General features: G+C 43.1%; 1 long non-coding RNA gene across 1 annotated transcript; it reads left to right on the top strand.

Annotated features, from left to right (window-relative positions):
- Window positions 1–574: 574 nt before the first annotated feature.
- Window positions 575–14,660, top strand: LOC142496754 (uncharacterized). The gene is made up of 2 exons (XR_012802102.1): window positions 575–809; window positions 6,812–14,660. It is a non-coding gene; the product is annotated as an uncharacterized LOC142496754 (long non-coding RNA).
- Window positions 14,661–19,860: the final 5,200 nt, after the last annotated feature.

Raw genomic sequence — 19,860 nt, forward strand, 5'->3', positions numbered from 1 at the left:
GACACAAAGATGGCTGATATTTCCTTTTATAGGTGTTTAGAAAAATAAGTGGTGTCATTGTGAATGTACAATTTCAAAAGACAGCCAAGTTTTTCTTTTCTCTCTTTGCTTGTAGTTATTACATTTATTAGAAGGACTTGCAATCTCCCCGTTTAAGTATATTAATATATGCGAAGTAACCACCCGTAGTGGAATTTTACACATTACAAATCATTTGTAAAACCAGATTTTAAATGCACAAACGATCTTGTTCTTCCCAGTCCCAGTGTATGTCTTATCTAATAGAGCGGCAGATAAGAGCTTAAGTTTCCCGTGCTTTTGTTCTGCCCATAGTCCCTAACTATTGATTAAGGCTTGACACTGAGGGTTAACCAACAGGTTAGTTTTTCACGCTGGAGTCGCATTCCTCTCCAGGGCAGGAGATACCTTTGCTAGAAGCTTTCAGAGGCCTTCATTTGATACCTGATACCTTGCACAGGGCTACAATTTTGCAGCTTGAAAATAAAATGGGTAAGAGTAGTGGGAGAGAGGGGCGGGAGAGGTGGAATGGGTGGGGGGGGGGAATTAAAGGTAACACAGGTAAAGAAGATAATTGCTGGCTTTAGAGGCGGAGCTGGGATTGGTTAAGTTTCTTGTTGTTGCCCAGCTCTTTATCCATTCTTCTCTGCTTTTCCCAAGGCCTGACCACTGGTAATAATGCTGATGATTAACTAAGTGAGAACAGTAACCCAGGAGACCATGCGGTTGGGTTTTAGATTTCACGGGGGACCGACTGCCTGAATGAAGCACAGCTTTGGACGCCAGGAAGAGTGAGCCCTAAAATCTACTTTCTTTCCACCCTCCGTCACCCATTATTTTTTTTATTTAAAATGTTCTTAGGCGGCCGCCGGGTCCTACGCTCATCCGCATTCCTGTCTCAGTACCTGCCTTCTTCTTGCTTCTCCCTATCCTCTGTCTCCTGTTCCCCTTACTTTTACGGAAGCCATTACACTGACACTGCCCCGTTCTCGTCTGCATGTCAGCCGCCCGTATCTTCAAGATGCATCATTGCACGACCCTGGCAAACGGAATGGATATATTTGGAGTTGCCGTCTTGCAGGTTGACGCTGTTTTGTCTTTAATTCATTTGTCTTTTGTTTTTTTTTGTTGTTGTTTCATTTTTTTTTTTTTAGACGTGAGTATGTGTTGATTGTGCAACAATTGTCTTGGGCTGCTTAGTTTATCCAGGCGGGTTTTTAATATACTGGGTTATTGAAGTAGTTAAAATACAGAGAGGATTTTTCGCGTGTTGGATACGTGCCCCTGGATTTGCTTTCTCTGCCGCCTTCTTTGTGCAGTGACGCAGAAATGAAATACAGATCCTGAGGACATGTTAACAATAAAAGTTCTGCCATATTTGGCGCTTAGAAAATAGGGCCCCATTGTTTGACTGTGAGAATCGTTTCCCTGCAGCTCTGCGTTGAAGCTTAGAAACGAGTTGTGTTGACACGAGATGGGCTGTAGCCACCAGAATAGGTTGTTGGTGTATAAAATAGAAGCTAACGATACTTTACTTTAGCAAAAGTGGTTGTTTTTGAGATTTGTGTTCTTCCTTCTTAACCTCTCAACTGCTATGGGGGAGATACAATGCATTGCAGCCCTCTGAAAATGTCAATAGCAAAGCAGAATGGTCCAGTGAGAACACTTACATTGTTAAAGATTATTGTAATCGCATTATCTGATTGAAAATAGGGCTCATTAGATTTCTCTTTTTAAAGTGATAGCTGTGTTTACCTGATGTGTCTGTGAGTAGAACAATCCCGCATTCACATTTCTCTAGGACAAAACAAGGTGTGTAGCACCGATGGTGAGGAGTACTGTGTATAACCCTATATTTGTAGACTGTGACGTCTTTGCGTGGAAATGCTCATTTGTTTGGATAGAATATGGCAGAGCGGCTTATTTCCATTGAGTTACATGCTTAACCTATTAGGGTCTCCTTCACCAGGCCACATCAGCAGTTTAGCATGGGGTTAATGCCATATAAGCGGATGGCCACCGTGCACAAAATCTCCGCTGTGCTTTCTACAATTAAATCCTGCGCGTTTTATTAGCACGCAGAGGGTTGTATTCCTTTGGTAGTGAAGGGGTTAATTGCGGCACTTTAAATGATGTGTTCCTTTTCATAAAACATTTATCATGACCCCATAACATACACACACACACACACACACACACGCGATTAAATTACACTGAAGCAAAAGTTGACCATAAATGAAACAAACAGCTGCTTAAAGTAAATGTTCACCTCTATGAAATAGATTTTTCTTGTTTCCATTACCTTGTAATACATATGTGTCCAAGCGTACAAAAGTGATTTTGTTTCCAGTCACATATTGACAACAAGGGATTAATCATTAAAAGCACAGGAAAAGTGTAGGCTTAATCGCAAAACCCTTTTAGATCCATTTCTTATCACTTATAGCAGGGGGTCTCGAGTCCTCATGGGCCACAAGCAGGTCAGCTTTTATGGATATCCCTGCTTCAGCACAGGTGGCTCAATCAGTGGTTCAGTCAGAATGATTGTGCCACCTATGCTGACGCAGGGATATCCATAAAACCTGGCCTGTTGGTGGCTCTTGAGGACTTTTAACAGAAACGAATACAAAAAATAGGCAGCTTCACCCGATAGAAATAATGTAGAAAAGAAGGAACGCGCGGGTGGGTGGGTCGGGTGGGTGCTCACTGTCCCTAATGGAAGAAAACAAAAAAACAAGTGTAAATTATTCCAAGCGAAGAATACCATACAAAAGCAACGTTTCTAATATAAATATGGGGCAGTATTCCTCATCAGTTTAACTGAAAGATTAGTTTTATTTGTAATATTCTATCTTTTCTGAAACCACCGGGCGCATTTCCAGTTGCTGGTATATATGCATCTTACAATCCCGCCCATCCGGTGGTTAGCCATTTTGCTCTTCGTCTCTAAAACAATGCCTGGTAGGCACTATAGCACGCTGGGTTAAACAAAGGGCCTATTGCATTATGGTCCATATTTACTAAGTGGGGCGGCTGTATAAGGCCCCTTTAGGTGCTGGGAGACACCTTGCAGCCTGTTAAAGTGAATGGGCCATACAGTGTTTTCCGGCAGGCTGTAGCAGTGCGTGGTAAACCCGGATCCATGTATTGTGTTCCTTCCTTCATGTGTTTAGAAATAATACAACAAATACCGATTCCTGAAGTTACACGTTAATTAGAAATACAACGGACCTCAGGAATTATATCACCATTTACTGGCCTTTGTGGTAGCCGAGATCCAGTTCAGAAAGATAATGTGGATCAAGGGTTGGGGCAACTCCAGTCCTCGAGGGCCACCAACAGGGCAGGTTTTCAGGATATCCTTGCTTCAGCACAGGTGGCTCAATCAGTCCCTGCTCCAGCACAAGGGGCTCAACCAGTGGCTCAGTCTTTGACTGAGCCACCTGTGCTGAAGCAGGGACTGCTTGAGCCACCTGTGTTGAAGCAGGGATATCCTGAAAACCTGCCCTGTTGGTGGCCCTGGAGGACAGGAGTTGCCCCACCCCTGATGTAGATCAATGCACCGCGCTAGGATAATTGCTGGGGCTGAGGGTCACAAAGGACAGTGTAGGTGTGTCCGCGTGGTGACTCACCGCCATCCTGTGCCATTATTCAGAGTTTACAAACCGCACCCTGGGTATATATTTGAGCCAGTGGCCCACTAATTGATTCATGTCGTGACCACCTAGCAAGGTTTCCCTTTTTTTTTTAAATTTGGGTCAAGTTAAACATTACTCAGCTGCCAAAGTCAGAGTCCCTGAAACATGGCAGCCGACCAACTGCTCAATGTGTTCCCATCATGCCCCTGTTTGCCCTGCGGGTAGCATTCTATTTTATTGGGCGTGGTGTATGGTCACTTTTTGTCCTATCTGTATAAACTTCTGTTGTGACTCAAGGTCAAAAGACGTTAGAGAATTTGAAGACTGCAACTGCTAGACACTTCAAATGGAACCACTATCACAAACCCATCAAGGAGTACACTTAATATTAGGGTTGTCAGGTGTCCAGTCTTGAACCGGACTGTCCTGTATTTGGACACTCTCAAGTAAAAAAAAAAAAGAAGTAGAGGTAATACTGGACATGTATTACCTCTCTGGACATAGTGACCTGACCGGCTTGGGGGGGGGGCCGCGGGATTTCCCCGAGCAGAGAGAGAGAGCAGGGCTGTTGCTAGGGGGCTGGGCAGCTTCCGCCATCCTGATGATGGATAATGCAGCCAATCAGGAGGAGGTGTCAGGAGCATGGGGGTGGGGCCAAGGGGAGGAGGAAACAGCATGGAGTGGAGAGAGGTGAGAAAGGTGTGTATGTGTCTCAAGCACAAGCGCATCGCACTTTTCACCATTGGGTCCAGTATTTTTGGAGAAGCCACCTGACAACAATACTTTATTTAGATGGAGTAATCTTTTCGCCTATGAAAGCTCAGCACTTTTCCTTGAGGTTCCCTAAAGATGAAAAAACACTCTGAAATAGGGCAAAAACAGGACGGAATGATTCGGGAAGGAGCGCATTTAATTTGTCGAATAGACTTTAACCTTAAAGGAGCCGTTCCCCCTTGCATGTTTATTTTTGAGATATTTCTACACAATACTCTCGTTTTTGACCTGCTCGCTGTTTATATGGTTGGGTAATCCCCTCTCACTCAGTGATATTAGGAGACCTCAAAGAACCCTACCGGAAAAGATTAAGATAAGACATTTCTTCTGATATGACCTTTTTGGTGTGTGCCTGGGACAGCTCTGCTCTGCCTGGTGGAGAGAGAATAAACCGAAGGATATGCCGCACGAACAGGTTCTGAGCGTTTTAAAATAGAAGAATGTGCTTTAAAGGGCAGAGCATGGAGTTCACTTTCAAAATAGATAATATTGGGGGGGGGGGGGGGGCTGGGAGGGGGGTGGTGCCTGCACCTTTTGAGGGGCATGTTAACCTCAGGTTGGCGATTATTACTCCAGTAGCAGAACAGAAAGTATTTATCATAGTACAGGGGCGGCCAACTATAGGTCAGGTTTTAAGGATATCCCTGCTTCAGCACAGGTAGCTCAATCAGTGGCTGAGCCACCTATGCTGAATCAGGGCTGTCCTTCAAACCTGACCTGTTGGTGGCCCTTGCGAAGTAGATTTGGCCCACCCTTGCCACAGCACACCAAAGCATTCGGATTAACAATAGAGAACATGGGTTTTGGTCATAATTAGTTTTATTTATTTATTTTATTTATTTATATAAAACGTGTTACCAGGAAGTAATACATTGAGAGCTACCTCTCGTTTTCACGTGTGTCCTGGGCACAGAGTTAAATTACAAATAATACATGGTTACAAATACAGTTACATAAGTGAGCAGGGCATACATTATATACAAGACATTGCATGCACTGCTAGAGATAATATATATTATGGGCGTATGTAACGGTTACAGACCAGATTAAAATGTTAGAAAGCTTTGGTTTTGATAGCTAGTGGTGTAATCCCTCAACTCTGTGTGATTTAACAGTTCATTGGGTCCATATGAAATCCATACGTAGGCTCTCCTGAAACAGTCATTACGAGTTTTTTTTCTTTTGGTTGGTCTCTGTAAGTGTTGGCTGTTTGAGGGTTATGTGCCTCCCTTGTTTTGGACACTTTCAGCACTTGTAACAATAGAGTGAGTGGAACCCCTTCTCCTGTGCACAAACAACCCGATCTTTGTTTGTGTCTTGGAATCATCTTGCCTTTTTTTCAACCTACCTGGGTTGTGTCAGGCCGGCCCTCCTTTCCCCTATCGAGTGTGCTGCGCAGCTGGCTGACTCACAGAGATTTATACCTTGCTCACTGTGAATCTCTGGCATATCCACTGTGGGTGTTTTTAGCAGCTGCAATTCCACATTCCCCCTTCCTCATTGTTGAAAACCTGGAGGCCATTTTGCTGCTTTGCTTTTAAAGCCACTAGACAAAATGGTGATAGTTTTGGCAAGCGCTTTAGCCATTCACCTTTAGTTAAACACAGTCTTCTTGAGGCTTTAGCTGTAATTGTGTTTGAAGGCAGGAGGATGGGGCTGATGTAGGGACAGAAAGGAATGTCTCTGGGGTTACGTCCATACCTGCACCTCTCAGGCACAACAGCATTCGGTTTAAGAGATTCCAGCAAACAGGAGAGTTCATGTTACAATGTGTCAGATGTTCTTCCTGTTTCCTTTACAACTAGCGTGAACAGTTTTGCCTTTATTAGACTTTATTTCATGTTGTATATTAATAATAAGATAGTCACTGCAATCACAGGAACAGACATGGTCCTTGGGGGGGTTATCTGCAGAAATGGACACATGTAGGTGTGATTAGTTAGAGGTTAAGCAGAGCCTCTTTTCTTAAAAACAAAGTACTGTAGATTAGATGCTTCTAATATTGTGTTTTTCCTTTTTGATTCCCCCAATGTGTTTTTTTCAATACTCATACTTATAGCTACAGACTTTTTATTGCCTATACACACTGCTCTTCTCTCCAAGTCTCCTCTTTCTATCTTCCCCCAGCCCCTTTCTATTCTCTCCTGTCCCCACCGTCTCATAGTATGATGTGCGGCGGGGTGGAGATCCGTTCTATGAATGAATCGGCAGATCAGGTGGCGATTGCTTAAGATAACCCCCTTTATTTTATGTGGTGTACAAAAATCCTGTTACCGCAGTGTATTTATGTGTGTTTTTGTAAATGACGATAGGAAATGTTATGCAAAAGAAAATACGTTTTTTTTGTTAAATGCCCCCAAACCCTCCATTCCCTTTCATAGGAGAATTGTCAATGACCTTGCTGGCAAGATAGAGAGCTTCAATGGCTGTGTAGAGAACATTTTCCCCCCAAAGTGGCAAAGGCACCAACACACATCATCTCTCTATCTTCTCTCCCCTGGATGTTGTTTCCTGTTTCTGACCTTTCGCCCACTTCTTGCAGATGCCTCTTTGGATTCTGTGGCGCTATTGCCATCTTACTGGGCAGCATTGGATGATGTCTGTGTTTCTAATACTGCCTGGTAATGATGATTATGGTGTCCCACATACAACGTGGGGTAAGGTGGCGAGCCAGTAAGCAGCCAAAGGTTAGTGGATACATCCAATGTTTTATGACCCCAGGATATGTGGAGCGTTCGGTCCGTTTTTGCGGAGGGATATTCGTTAGATATGTCCTTTTTGTGGAGCGCGTGGGAAAGATTCTTAGTGACCATGCAGAAGTCGTAACATGCATCGAAGAAGAAACTTTAAAGCTAAGAATGACTGTAAATGCCATTTCAATTTCACATATTTGCTCATGGAAAAGCTTGCACTGGATTATATTGGTAGTGGGGGGGGGGGGGAATAATAGATATTGTTGGATTAGGATCTGAGCGTGTCATTTCCCTCAAGATACAACAGGAAGAATTCAGATACTGTACTGTACATTATATTCTATATAATAATGTAAAATATGTGGAGTGGTGCTCAGAATCAATGTCAGACTCTGTCTCAATCTTGATTGTAGCAATAATAATCCTTAAATGTCCAGATACTGATAGGATGGTAATGAAAGGTCACTCATGAATAGACCTAGGTGAGACAGGTGTCTAGTGGTGTTAGCATACCAACCACAAATGTTGACACTGTCACCAATAACCCCACATAGGGTAATCATAGTATAAGTAATGAGATACTGACAGGACTTATATCAGGGCATAATAGCCCATTACCTGCCAGTTTGCTGCATCCCAACGATATCCATAGCATGCAATCCGCAGTGAAGTAATCCAGGAGCGTAGTTTGTGATGGAGCACAGCAGAAGGACTTCCAATGAAGATTGGAGGTCCTCCTGCTGTGCTCCATCACAAACTACACTCCTATATAATAATGTAGAATTATGTTTTTCAGGGGTACTATTTTTAAACGCTTATAGGTGATTTATCTGACAGCAAATTAAAAGTCCATTAATACCTTTATTGCTTATTATCATAACAGACACACTTACTACTATCAATTTTGGCCTTTGTCAGTTCGGAGACTGACCTGCAGTCATTGCTAATCTTGTGCTATAACAAATACCCTGACTGTTACTCACTTCTTTCCAACCAAACTGTTGTCTTGCCTTCTTTCCAATATACGTTTGCCCTTTTCCATTGATTGTCAGTACAACGTGTCTTCTTCTTTGTTAGCGAAGATAACGTATGTAAACTAATACATCTGGAAGGGTTTGCATCCACATGTTTATATACGTTTGTTCTGGGGTATTTAGGTGTTCAAAGATCTTTGGGGATATGAGGGTGATGACAAGGTAAATAAATCACTTAGTGTGATGATTTCCCAAGTGCTGGACAGAAGCATGGTCCTCTATGGACATCTTACTAGACAGTGCTGGATTTATTTGGCCTTTTCTAACACTGTCTGGTAACGATGTTTAAAGGGTGTACCGATACTCTCCGTGCTCCAGAAGATCCCTCGATGAGAACTGCAACAAGTCATAGGGAAAGAACAAGTTGATATGCTACATCATTAGGCAACCAAAGACAGATATGACATCATAGTGTGTCCCCAATGGAGTGCAGAATTTCAGCAATACTGTGTAGGTATGTATCAGCCAAATAAAAGGGTGTTACCATAGGAATGCTGTCCTCGTATATAGTAAAGCAAGTAAAAATATCACTTGTGAGCACATTCACATCTCAGAAAGGTCTGGAACCCTGCTTTTCCCAATTATCTCTTAGAGTACAGCGCTTCCACTGCAGCCAGGGAGTCTGGGAAAATGACATGCAAATGACCACACAATGTCCTCGTATAACCACCCCAAATAGTCAGGAGCACTGTATCGTGCTTGTTCTTCTGCAAACAAAATATTGATTACATTGGGCTGTGCAAAATGATATGTAAGAAAGATCCACCTTTTGTATGCAGGGTTATTTCCCATAATTATACCTAATTATATAATATCTATTGTTCATCTGAAATACAGCAACAAGTGGCAACTTAACAACCAAGCCACAACTAAGCTCCAGTTACCAGAATTAAGACAAAAGCCCATACACTGTTTTAGGCTGCGCTTATACTTATGGCGACGGCGCACAGTACATGAAGTCCGTCGTGGGTGACCATAGTGGGCGCAACCGCGCTGTGTGGTGACCTGAGCGGGCGGCGCTTGCGGCGGTTACTTACAGATATATCTATCTATCTATAAGTCCCTGCGCGCTCGTGTGCGGGCACACACACCCAACCGCGCTCAGATAAACAAAAAAAATTATACTTTCCCGCCCACTCAACTACCCGCAATGCCCCCCCCCCCCAACGCGCGTAAATGCAGGACACTCGGCGCTCATGCTTGGAGCGCTCTCCAAGCATGAGCATGCTCAGTGCCAGCGGGGACTCAGTTCATAGGGACTTCAGCCATGCGGAGGCGCGCGGAGGATGAGGGAAAGCGGGTGCTTTCCCTGGCCTTAGTCCGCGCGCCGTCCGGGGCGTATCTGGGGGCGGGCCAGTGACGTCACAGAGCTGGTCCGCCCTCATTGGGCGAACAGCTCACGTGACCGACCCTCCGCTCCCCTCAGCGCGCAGATTAAAATCTGACTGTCTCCTCCACCTACGCATGCGGAAGCGTGCGCGAGCCCCTGCTAAAGCCGCTCTCATTGCGGCTGCAGGGGCTCACTGGTAAGCGTGAGCGCGGCTCAGCGCGGGTCAGCAGGTAAGCGCTGACCATGCCCTCGGCCTTAGGCTGAAACCTGATTTCAGTGGACAGGCTTGGTTAGCCCTGGTCTTGCAGCTCGCTCCCTTTCCATTGAGCATTCAGTGTAGTTTCCTATCGGATAAATGCGAACACCATTTATCAGGCGTGAGGCGAAAAGGAGAATCTGTCAAAAGTACCAAGTTCTCACCAGATTGTTGGATTATGTCATCCTAAATCAACACGGCGCCATTGTTCTGCCATCACAACCTATTTGCAAAGCAATGTTGACACCCACAGTGGCGGAAACATAACAGGGAGATCCTGGAAAGTTAGGAAGTTCAGAGCAGCAGCACTTTTACCCATTCATTGCCGAGTTTGGTTTATCTGAATGCTTTAGTATCTACGTAAACCCCAATTAAATCTTTTGGTGACAGAACTGCTGTAGTGCTTTCTTTTAAGAAAGTTGCACTCGATGTATTAAAGCTTTCTCTGTCGGAGAAGTTGTCTAGGTGCTGGTGGTTAATAGTATCAAAGCGGCAATCCAAGTGGGTGTTTCTTTATTTTTACTTAACATAGGATTGAAGCAGGGGCATCTCTTGAGCTGAACCCTATTAATGTCAGCTTCGGGGGACCACCTGCTTCCGGAGATACCTCTGTAGGGGCTGCCAGTACCCGCTCTGGATCGCTAGCTGGGGTTCATGTAATGACCCTTTTACAAAGCTCCAGTGGCCTGCGGGCCAATAGGAAGCCGTGACGTCATCCGGCGTGGCTTCCTATTGGCCAACGTGATGCAGGAGCTTTAAAAAGGCAGAGAGATCCCTGCACCCACTATGCAGGTAGATATCTCTGGAAGCAGGGGGTTCCCAGAGCTGAAATTAACGGGGGCTCAGCTCTGGAGACCCCCTGCTTCAATCCTATGTTTAAAAAAAAAAAAAGAGCTCACTTGAATTGCTCCTATAAAGGCAGATAGCTTATTGGAGGTGTTAATTAAGCATGTGAAGGAAAACTTTCTTATTCGTGGGTAGCCACCTTCAAGAGTAGCCTTAGTCAGTGCTAATAATATCTCACATATCATCTCAATAGTTCTCTTTGTAGTACTGCAATAAAAGGAACAGGGAAAAAGGAACCCCAGAACCAGGGCTGCTCCTCCCCGGAAAGAGGGACAGGTCATCCCACTAGCTGCTAAAGACCCTTCTTGCAGTGTTTCTAGCGGGGTTGAGAGAATTAGGACAAGCTAAACTTGGTTCAAAAAGTACACATGACCAGAAATAATTATTAGTCTTAGTCCAGACTTCTTGAAGGTTTTAATACCTTTTAAGGAAAACAGTATTAGGGTTCTTCATAGTTTGATTTATAGTGTATAGGGCTTTTCGAATCTCTGAAATCTCTTCTGCAAGGGCACTGTTACTTGTATGTCAAAAAGAGACCTGTGAGGTTTCTGAAGCTCTCTACACAAAAATTAAAAACTACGAAGAACTCTCATGTTTGTTCCCCTAAAAGTTATCACAACTTGCAACACATCTGCATTTCTCCAAAACCAGTAGGGTAACCTGAACAACCTGCAGTCAACCCAGTAATGCAGGGGCCAAGATTAAAAGGCTGGGGGTTTAAAGATTAAAAGGCTTGGGGTTTAAAGATTAAAAGGCTTGGGTTTAAAGATTAGAAGGCTTGGGCTCTGTACCCTGATTACAGAAATCCCATAGTAATGGGAGATACTGTATAAAACATGGGCTTATCAGATTTTGACTTCTTCGGCGCCCAATGAGGAAGTAAAGAGCCAGCTGTTCCCAACTGATGTCTAGGCCAGGGGTTCTCAACTCAAGACCACCCACAAGGTCAGGTTCTTATGATATTCCAGCTTCAGCACAGGTGGCTCAGTCAAAGACTGAGCCACCTGTGCTGAAGCTGGAATATTCTTAAAACCTGACCCGTTGGGAGGGTCTTGAGAACCGGAGTTGAGAACCACTGGCCTGTTGTCCCCGCCCCCATAAAAAAATAAGTTGTTCCTTCCTTTATTTGCTAAGAGGGAAGGAGCTGATTAACCCAGTGCAGGGGATAAAGCCTCGTTTTGTTAAACATTTATTTATCCAAGATTAACATTGCCTCACTGGTGTAGGTAACAAAACAGCTCATAAAAAGGGCCCGTCCTGCAGTAACGGGCTCAGCTCACTGCCGCAAAGCTCAACCCACCATTTCCCTGATTTCATTCAATTGGGAAAATGATTCTAAAATCTTTATGTTGTTCTTAATCATAACTATTGGCTTCATAATTTTATATATAATATATATATATATATATATATATATATATATATATATATATATATATATATATTATATATTTATTGTTCTTGCCTAATCAACTATTCAATACTGTACATCTTCACCAGCGATTAAAATGAATACAAAATTCTAAATCATTTTGTTTAACCTAGAAAGCCTTTTGATATACTGTATTGTATAAGAAAATGTTTATATCTCTAATACCAACATAAAATTGTCTAAGGCCGCACCTTTAAGAAATGGCGTTGGGGACTAACTGTTTTTGACACCATGGGCTGTATGCATTGATCATAACTGGCTATGGAGCGGGGGGTCTCTGCAATAGCAATCGGAACCTTGTGACACTATCAAGGAGAGAGAAAAAAAGATGCTTGGAACCTCTTTGTAACACTATCGAAGGGAGAGCTCAATGCTGATTAGCAGCCGTGTTATACATTAACCCAACAGCATGAAATACAGGATGTGACATTATTATGACTCGCAGACTGCCATATAATGGTAAAAAAAAAAAAAAAAAAAAAATGATTGGGCCCTATTCAACTGTATTCTTTCATATATTGCTAGTAACAGAAGGGTGCAGCGTATTAACACTACTACAGGTGAATGTACGGTATATGTTAAAGGTCAGTAACCGTTTATCGCACTCAAGAGACTTCCTCATAATAAAATATCTATTTGTTGTACTCGAGACATCCTCATAATAAAATATAACTTTTCATTTACATACAAATTAAAGAAAATGAGAGAGAAAAGCCTAGATCTATATAGTAAAAAAAAACCCTGGTATGATCTGTTGGTCACGCTCTAGCTCCTACCAGGGGTTTTCAACTATATATTTCTAGTTCATTTATTTTTTTTCCTCTCGTTTTCTTTTATTTGTATATTTTGTGTGATATTTTATGATGAGGACGTCTCTTGAGTACAATAAATGGATACTGTTCTATAAAATATATATTTGCAATAAATGGTAACCTAAACAAGGTGGTTTGGCGATTACCTTCTCAGCGAATGTTTGGGGAAAAGAAAATATCTGTGCTGGTTTACGTCTTATACGCTTTAAGAAAGACACATTTCAGCTTTGCCGGCCATGGCACATTGGTGCTGAGATACAGGTAAAGATACATAAAGAACGGAATTCAGATTGCTTTTAGAGCTGGGAGGTGTCTGCAAAGCATTGCTATTTTCTAACCCCATGAGTGCCTTCTTGGCTTTGCCGCCCCTTTTAATAACCAAGTGTTTTTGGTCACAGTCCATTTCATTGCATAAGACATGCAAGGTCTTATTATTCTATTATCATGGAATAATGCATTCACATCCAGAGATTACTGGGAAGGTTATTAGTAGAGATACTGCAGACCAGCGGAGCGGAGCTGTCAACTACAGGAGACAATGACTTCAGGCCAGGTTCATTGGGGACATCCAAGGTGAAATACCAGGTGTTTGAAAGCCGTTTGGGACATCAGTAGAATACAAGCATACAGTGCTTAGGATTTATTTCTGGGATGACCTCTGTTCCAATTTGTGTTAACCATTCCTTGTGGGCTACATCCACCAGCGCTGCCTGTTGACCGATGTCTTACCAGACAAGGTTAGATCTAGTTACTCCCGTCTAATACTGTCTGGTAATGCCGTCGGTCACATTGGCCAACTCTTCAGCTTGAGAATATCGCGTCCTCTGTCCGGTCCTGGCTTAGTATCTCCTTTTCCAATCGGTTTCATCGAGGGGAAACTGGAGGGAAGGACGGTAAGTTGAGATATAATACTTGGGCATGGAGTGCTAATTCTTTGGCGTGGTCCAAAAGTACAATTCAGAAAACCAGATCAAAGTCCGTCTTTATGGCTGCATATGCTTTTGGCCGAGATAAAGACGTGATAAGCTGGAGAGAAAAAAAGTCTACAAGCGTGAATGTCACATGACAGCCATATGAAAAATGAAGAGGTGTTGGGTGCATCAGGGATATGCTACTACACCTCAGCCATAACCTAAGGGCTAGCATGGGGACAGCTCAATGGTAATCATTATTTTCACAGGTTCTCATCAACTGTAAAATAGACCATGAGTCTCATACACATGCCACAAAATTGTAATCAAGTGAGTTTAGTACATAATCATCCAGCCAGGGACCGGCAACCTTTAACTTCTGAGCGTTATTATTAAGAAGTACTTCATTGCATGACGAGTCTGCAATTAATTGGGGGGTGGGGGGGACTAAGCAAAGACAGAATGGAAACGGAAATATCTTATGTCTGTGCATATTTATTCAAACAACAGCTTGAACCCTAAAGTGTTGGCCTATCCCATGGGTGGCCAAATTCAGGGCTCAAGTGTCACCAACAGGTCAGATTTTCATGCTATCTGTGCTTCAATCAGTGGCTCAGTCGTTGACTGAGCCACTGATTGAGCCACCTGTGCTGAAACAGGGATATCCTTCAAAGCTGACCTGTTGGTGGCCCTTGAGGACTGGACTTGGCCTAGCTAATGTCATGGCAATAATACCACAGAACAGAATATACCTCCACAGCTTTTTCCTATAACCTTTCACTGTATTCTCACTGGACACATGTTCCCCTTACCTGGAGACCAGTGTTTGTGTTACACCTGTATGACAATGCAATGACATGTACATTTATTATGTTTCACATGTTGTAGTCAATAAAAAAAATATATTCAACTTTAAGTCTGTGTTTTTATTCAAGGTACATTTGTTGGGCTTGCATTACCCCCAAACAATGGTGCAATACAACAGTCATACAGTGTCCCCTTTCAGCTTTAAAAGAGAGTTTGTCTCATGATATGTGTTTGATTATTATTTGGTCTATAGCTGAAAGGACAATGCGGTACTTTGTAACTATACTACTTTGCAGATGGTAGTGTCTCTGATACAGTGATATGGGTCTGAGGATATTGAGTGAACTAAGAAATCAACTCAATTAACGCTCCATCAAACAACTTTATACACGTTGCAAGGTAACAGATCATTAAAGGCCCTTTTTGACAAAGCAGAGTTAATATGTATTCACTACTAAAAATGAACCCGAGCACTAAATCCCAAATGGTATAGACATTTAGAATCAAAGAGAAAATAATAGACAAAATACGAGAGATTAGTGCTTAGGGGAGAAAATAGTATAGGATTGAGGTTTTAGAATCTTGAATATAATCTTAAAAGGAGCAGATATTCCTGGTTTTGGTTTATATTTTCTTGCCCACCCTCCCCCCCCCCCCCCCCCCCCATGTATAGCGGGCACGGGGTCACTGGAGCGGAACCGCTTTCATTTCAGCTCAGGGGCCGCCCTGCTTCCTGAGATGCATACTGGGAAAGGTAGCACACCCCCTCCAGGAGAAACAAAATGGAGGTTTAAATCTCCAGCATTATGCGGGCCAATAGGAAGCCGCAATGTCATCCATTGCGGCTTCCTATTGGCCTGCGTTACCCATGGGATTCAAACCTTGGAAGTACCAGTGGCACCTTTTCCTGTCAGTAGATCGAGAAGCAGGGGGTCCTCGGAGCTAAAATGAACACGGTTCATCTCTGGCGACCCCCCCCCCCCCCCCCCTGATTCCTCTACATGTTAAAATAAAAAAATTGGGGTACCTGGGATGCACTGCTCCTTTAAAGGTATCCCACAAATTAAAGGGATAACGTCAGATTTAGAATGATGTAAAATCTTCATGATAACATTTCCTAAATTAGGACATTAGAATGCATTCTTTTCTCAGGTCGCTATGAACAGTCTAATACAGAGGTTCCCATCGCCGGTCCTCAAGGGCCACCAACAGTGTAGGTTTTCAAGATATCCCTGCTTCAGCACAGTCATTGACTGAGCCACTGATTGAGCCACCTGTGCTGAAGCAGAGATATTCTTATAACGTGACCTGTTCTTGGCCCCTGAGGACTGGAGTTGGCCTCTCTTATCTGTTGTACCTTCACTTTACACAAATAGACGAGGAGATTCACAATGCGCACATACATTTTAAAGCATTTTCTCTTTAAAAAAAAAAAAAATTTAAATCTACAAATAAACAAATAATGTACTACATCCGAGTTTTATCGGATACCCTGTAAACGTAAGTCTATAAAGTGTTTATTCTGCACAATTGTTTTAGCCCCTTCCAGTAAAAGCAAAATACATTGCTTGCCTTGTCAGTGGTACATTTAAAAAATAAATAATGCAGGTGAGTGAGCAATATTTTCCTTAATAAGAAGTAGTATTTGAAGTCTCATTTGGCTGAAACGCGTTCTGTTGCATGAGGATGGACAGGAGCAGAATACTGTGTGTTGGGCTGGATTGCTGCTCACTAAAAAGGAGAGCCCCCCACACAAATATTTGAGTGTGGCAAAATCTTTGTTTTCCCCTGATCAGGGTTTAACCATATGCATAGCCCACAAACTCCCCTATGTGCACCAAGAGGGGATTGACATAACAGTCCTTGTAAGAAAAATATGAAGAGTCGCTTAATAAAAAGCCATATTTAATAATCAGGGCTAAGCAATAAGACATCTTATCATTCACTTAAATGGGCCATGTGGTGTGTTATGGCTTAGCTCCACTTAGAAAATTTGTCCCAACGCCCTCTACACCGAGATTTAGAATGCCCAGACTGACAGCAGTGTGCAAGTACTTCCCCACAGTGAATGTGGAGAGAGGCAGTGACTTCATGACATTATCCTACTATCAGTTAAATCGGATATTTGCTGTGACTCTTAGACCCGTAATATTGTGGCCGCGCGCGGCTTTTGTAGTTGGCTGTGGTTAGCCAGCCATTGTATGCTAGGACCGCGCGCGCACACAGCACGGAGCGTGGAGCCGGGCGATAGCGGGGAAGACTCCGAAAAGTAAGTATTCGTGCCGCTACCGCAATGTGTGTGTGTGTGTGTTTGTGTGCACACTATTAATAATTTATTTTCACAGCATGTCTTTTTTTTACATTTTTAATACACACACACACACACACACACACACACACACACACACACACACACACACACACACATTTATACAAACACACTGTGACAAACACACACACACACACACACACACACACACACACAGAGTACCTTCCAAGCCTGTCGCTCACAGCAGCACGGAACGTACACACAAAAAGTGTGCGTCACGAGCGTTCGCACAGCCACGCGCGTGCCCACTATATTACTGGCCTTACAGCTTCTGGTGGATATCAGGATGGGACGTTTAAGAATAGGCAATCTTATTCCATGTGTGGGTTGTATACACTGAAAGAAAAAGGGTTTGGGAGCTGGCACTCTTATTACGCACTGTACTGGAACAAGTTAGTAGTGGGGCACTGTAAGAGATGTGTGCAGAGGTACATATAATGGAGACCGATTTGGGTGCAATTATATCTTGGCTTTATTGAGCCTGTTCCTTTACCCAGGCAAAAACATACAAAAACAACAAAATAACAAACCCCTATCCCTTTGTAAGGGCTAACTTACTTCCCCAGACCCTATCTGCGGGACTGGAGGGATATTCCCATTACCAGCCTATCACCCTAAAATCTCAGGAGGTCCTTAAGCAGGTGGCCCTCCATGCCAGTCTCCGGCAGGTTCCTGGGTCCTCTGTGTGCAGGAAATATAGGTGTCTGGGTGTCTTGATCTCAGCACAGCCTTTGTGCAGGCTTCTCTGCTCTCCTTTCAGCCCAAATGTGAGGCTTTTTACAGAGCTCTCATTAGTCCAGGTGGAGACTAGTTAATTGAGTGGCTGCAATCAACTATCTCTCTGCTGGATTCTCAGAACTCTGAGGCAGCTTTATTTAATCAGGGATAAGTCCCTGTTACAGGCACTATATGCTGTCAGGGGTCTGACTCTGGGGTAGATCCCATGTGATGAATAGATTGAATTTGTAGGAAGGCAGCGGGAAATCGTAGAATTTAAGAAAAAATGTATTTATAAAATATACATATTCATCCCACGCATTTTGGTCCCAGCTTGTGTAGGATGGATATGCATATTCAATGCAGAAACAATTTTTTTAATTCTACAAGTGTCCGCTGCCTTCCTACCATTGGGTTTTACAGTACACACCCCTATCGCACATTTAAACAATAAATAAGATTTGCATGCAGTGAGTGACCAGATGGATTACGCTGTATACCAGATGCATTATGCATCATTAAGACAAAAAGGTGTCTGGTTTTCTGACCTTCACTGTTACCTACATACTGTATAAGAGGCAGGTGTTCAAATAATGCAGCTGAAGATGCGAGTACACTATGGCTGGAGCTGCTAAGAGGATTTGCGCAAAAGTTTATGTGGTCTATGAAGCTATTAAACCCACAAGCTTGCAGTGTGTTGTAGACACTAATTGCCTAGTGATAAAATGAAGAGAGAAAAAAAATGATCATCCCTTCATGGCCACAGATAACTACTGTATACATATTAGTACCATTACCAGGTTCCTTTAGAGCTGCTGGGGTTATATTGTGCATGGAGAAACCACACTTTGTGACTACTCTAGACATAGGGCTGCCATAAGAAGTGGGCAGAGGGTTTCTTGGAGGTTTGGCCATGGATCCAGGAGCTGTCTCATGACTGGCTCACATATGCCATACTCAAGAAACCTGCTTGCATGCCTCTTAGCTAAATGGCATTGACTGTTAGTGGAACATACTGTATGTCCATTGACCAATTTGCCAATTGGAGCGCTCAGCACCCCAAACTTCCAAATTAAAATTCTAGGTGGGATGCTGCACCTTTCACCCCCTCTCGGGATTCCAAGGAGCTGGAGCAGCAGTTAGATGCTTTATTTGTTTAGACCTAGTATCTTCATCTATGCTCCTTCTATCATTTATTGTGTCTCGTCTCGGTCATTGCCTTTGTCCCCTCTGACATTTTCTAGCTGTATGCAGGGGGAAAAAAGGGAAAAGACTCAGATCTTAAGACAGACTGCATAGTCAGATCAAATCAGCTTTATCGGCATGACAGAAAAACATTTCAGTATTGCCAAAGCATGAATAACAGGGGTTAGGGTATAACGATTACACAGTACAGGGGTAACCGTTACACACAGGGATGTGGGGTTTGGTGGGTGTGTCTCAGCCTGTGACAGGTGCTCATATAGTGCAGCCAGTCTTGCTGTGGTTTCGTCTTCTCCCAGGAGGATCGCTATTTTTTGGTTCTCTTCTATATTATTAAAGTTCTGGATACGAGCTGTGAGTTTCTCCATCTGGGCACTCAGAGTATTGTGTGCAGCGCAGCAGGAAGTGGGTTTCATCGTCTACCTCTCCTAGCTCACATCGCTGGCTCAGTCAATAGTCTCGCTCAATATCAGGCACTGTTAGCAACTGGGAACTCCAAGGAGGAGGGGCCCAGAGAGACTAAAACAAACACACGAGAGGTAAATAATAGGACATCTCCATTCAGCTGGCTAATTTTATTTACACACCCAACATTCAGCTTTCAGGCACCCTTTTCTTCTCGCAAACACAGCTCATTATCCAGCCCTTGGATGGCTCTGTATGGGGACACCATTGTCTCCTTTTCAAATGAGCAATACACACACCACAAGCAGCAGAGATTAAAAGACTGTTAAAAGGAACCTCAAAGGTTGTGTGTTAGTAGAGGGGGAGTGGAATTGTAATGTTCAAACCTTTATTGACTGTTCATACATCACTTTATTGTGGTTACTTCCATCAGCAAACCTCTTATTTAATTTTTTTTTAACATAAAAAATCTAGCAAATTGCAGGCAGAAAAAGTAAAAAAAATAAATAAAAAAAACCCTATAAGGTTTTACTTAATAAATCTATTCCCACCAGTCACCAGCATAAAATTTCTATGGGATAGCATCAAATTTGTGCAGTGCTCACTTTCCCTTTTTAATCCAGTGCTGTACATGTGTATGGCATTTAGGCCCCTA

This window comes from Ascaphus truei, chromosome 6, assembly GCF_040206685.1.
Source record: "Ascaphus truei isolate aAscTru1 chromosome 6, aAscTru1.hap1, whole genome shotgun sequence".
Classification (NCBI taxonomy): Eukaryota; Metazoa; Chordata; class Amphibia; order Anura; family Ascaphidae; genus Ascaphus; species Ascaphus truei.